This window comes from Terrapene carolina, unplaced genomic scaffold, assembly GCF_002925995.2.
Source record: "Terrapene carolina triunguis isolate 2854851 unplaced genomic scaffold, T_m_triunguis-2.0 Scaffold21414, whole genome shotgun sequence".
NCBI lineage: Eukaryota > Metazoa > Chordata > Testudines > Emydidae > Terrapene > Terrapene triunguis.
This window is the reverse complement of record NW_020685765.1, coordinates 1-3,125: the sequence shown is the minus strand read 5'-3', so window position 1 is coordinate 3,125 and position 3,125 is coordinate 1. Positions and strand designations below refer to the sequence as shown.

Sequence of the window (3,125 nt, the reverse complement as noted above, 5' to 3'; positions counted from 1 at the left end):
CCTGCCCCGTCTGTCCTTGCAGTGTCTCGGTGCAGATCAGTGTCATCCCCTGCAGGCCCCATCCAAAGAGACACATGGGGAAAGGATCAGCACTGACTGCCAGCAGAGAGTGCCCCCTAGTGACCCCCTTTTCCATCTCTCTGCAGCACAGCGCCCCTTGGTGCCACTCTGGGGCCAGCACTGACTGGCAGGGAAGAGCGTCCCCTATTGATCCCCCCACCCTGCTCCCTGGAGCACCGCGCCTGCTACTGCCATGCTAATTGTCCCAGCATCACAACCCCATGGCAGTCCAGGCAAAGAAAGCCCCCCAGGCCATCCATCTTCCCCTGGCTCCATCCTCTTTCTTACCGGCCAGTTAATCAGGCAGATATAGACCCGCCCTCCATTCAGAGGTGTATAGTACATGGGGGCTCCAACTAGAACCAGGTCTGTGTTCCCATCTCTGTCGAGGTCCACAGCGCACAGTGTTCCCCCGAAATACGAGCCAATCTGGAGAGGCAGATAAACCACCCCCTCAGTTTAGTCACTTCCTCCTTCTTCTCCCACTGGGACCCTTCTCACCCTATGGGGATAAGGATTCAGTCCCAATACTCATTCCATCCTTAGAGTCACCCTCCCGCTGCACAGCAGGTGGCGCTATCGATGTAAGTGTTCTTGAACATTTAGGCAGTTAGATCTTGGAGAGATGCTGAATGCTAATTGTGGTGCAAATCTTTTTAGAGGTTGTGCTAGCACGAATAAAGTTTATTCACTGACTGAGCCACAGTTGTAAGTTCTCAGAGTGGTAGCCGTGTTAGTCTGTATCAGCAAAAACAAGGAGGAGTACTTGTGGCACCTTAGAGACTAACAAATTTATTTGGGCATAAGCTTTCGTGGGCTAAAACCCACTTCATCGGATGCATGCAGTGGAAAATACAGTAGGAAGATATATATACACAGAGAACATGAAAAAATGGGTGTTGCCATACCAACTATAACAAGAGTAATCAATTAAGGTGGGCTATTATCAGCAGGGGGAAAAAAACCTTTTGTAGTGATAATCAGGATGGCCCATTTCAAACAGTTGAGAAGAAGGTGTGAGTAACATAGGGGAAAAATTAACATGGGGAAATAGTTTTTACTTTATGTAATGACCCATCCACTCCCAGTCTTTATTCACGCCTAATTTAATGGTGTGCAGTTTGCAAATTAATTCCAATTTTGCAGTTTCTCATTGGAGTCTGTTTTTGAAGATTTTTTGTTGAATAATTGTTTTAGCCCACGAAAGCTTATGTCCAAATAAATTTGTTAGTCTCTAAGGTGCCAGAAGTACTCCTCGTTCTTTTTGCTGTTATAAGTTCTGTTCAGCTGGAATGTATAGGCAGTTAGAGCTTGGAGAAATTCACTTTGTTAGTGTAGTGTGATCCTTTCCAGACACTGTTAATATCACTAGCAATGGTTTTTTTCCCCTTGCCGGAGTCTCTCTGGCTCATATCCACAAAGGTACTTATGTGCCTAACCCGCAGACTTAGGTGCCACTGTGATCCACAAAACCTCTGCCTGGCTGCTGCTGACCCCTATAGGTGCCTAACCTGACTTGGTGCCTAAATTTTTGCAGTAGACGCTCCTTATGTTGCTGCCTCAAGGGCAGGGCATGTACACTGCTGTCTTACTCTAAGCAGCCAGTTGTCCATTTCCCATCACACCCCGGCATGATCCACCAACTGGGGGAATACAGGCACTCCACCTGCAGGGCACCATCTGGTACGTGTGGTCAAAGGAGAAGGAGTTGAACAGGGGTCTGCTATTTCGCATGTCAAAGCTCTAACCCCTGAGCTGTGGGCTCCCTCAGTCTCGCCTGTTAAAGTTGTTCCACTTTAATTGACTAATTAAATATCAGTGGGGCCGCAGAACATGTACAAATCAGAACCGCCCTACAGCCCAGGGGTCAGAGCACTCCCTGAGAGGTGGCAGAGACCTGGTTAAAATCTTCTTCCTCATCAAGCAAAGCAAGGGCTTGAACCAGTGGTCGCCTGTGACCTAGGTGAGGACTCTAAGGCCCAGGCTATCAGTAGGGCCCTACCAAATTCACAGTCCAGTTTTGTACATTTCGCGGTCACAGCATTTTAAAAAATATTTAATTTCACAGTTTCAGATATTTAAATCTTAAATTTCACAGTGTTGTAACAAAATATGAATATGTATTAAAATGACAAAATATAAACATGCAAAGCCCTTAAGACTCAGCATTTCTCAAACTGGGGGTCCCAACCCAAAAGGGGATCACAAGGCTATTGTGGGAGGTCACAGTATTGCCACCCTACTTGTGCGCTGCCTTCACAGCTGGGTGGCCGGAGAGCAGCGGCTGCTGGCCGGGTGCCCAGCTCTGAAGGCAGCGCTGCTGCCAGCAGCAGCACAGAATTAAGGGTGGCAATACTGGGACCCCCTTTGGGTAGGGAATGCCAGTTTGAGAAATGTTGTTTACATTTGTATACGTTTACCCTACAGTATAGGATACTTTTATAGTATAGAGTAAAAATACACAAAAGACTAGATTTCACAGCGGAGACCAGATTTCACGGTCCAAGACGTGTTTTTCACAGCCATGAATTTGTTATAAGGGAGGCCCTCCCTCATCTCCTCTGACTGATTTGTGAAGATCTTGTTGGCTCTCAGCATGCCGACTGGATGAGGCCTGACATGTGAGCTAGGTGGAAGAGCGCCTATCTTTCCCTGCTTCATGGATCGCTGGAAGGGGTAGGTGCCTCCCTGCAGCATCACAACATCTATGTCCCTTGGTGGGTCTGGGCCTCCATCCACATCCGTCTCATGAGTTCTGTCTAGACCCTAAGTGAAGGTAACAACAGTGGGATGTGGGAGAGATGCTGAATGTCAGCTGCGGTGCAATTCTCTAAACCAGTCAAGTTTATCCCCTGCCTGAGGCTCTCTGACTGAATCGTTCCTGAAGGTGGAGCCAAACACAAATATTACACGATGTCAAAATCTTACAGGCTTCCTCCAGCCCCCCCCCTCACACCCACACTCCATATTATCAGTAATGCTCCCCATACCTGCTCTCCTAACAGCTCTGATCTGCGTCTCCATTCCCCGCCCTTGGTATCTCGGCTGAACAGGACGACTTTGCC

General features: G+C 48.0%; 1 long non-coding RNA gene across 1 annotated transcript; it reads right to left on the bottom strand.

Annotated features, from left to right (window-relative positions):
• Positions 1-2: 2 nt before the first annotated feature.
• On the bottom strand, positions 3-3,125 carry LOC113408655. The gene is made up of 3 exons (XR_003370340.2): positions 3,051-3,125; positions 349-489; positions 3-49 (listed from the first exon to the last, which is right to left on the bottom strand). It is a non-coding gene; the product is annotated as an uncharacterized LOC113408655 (long non-coding RNA).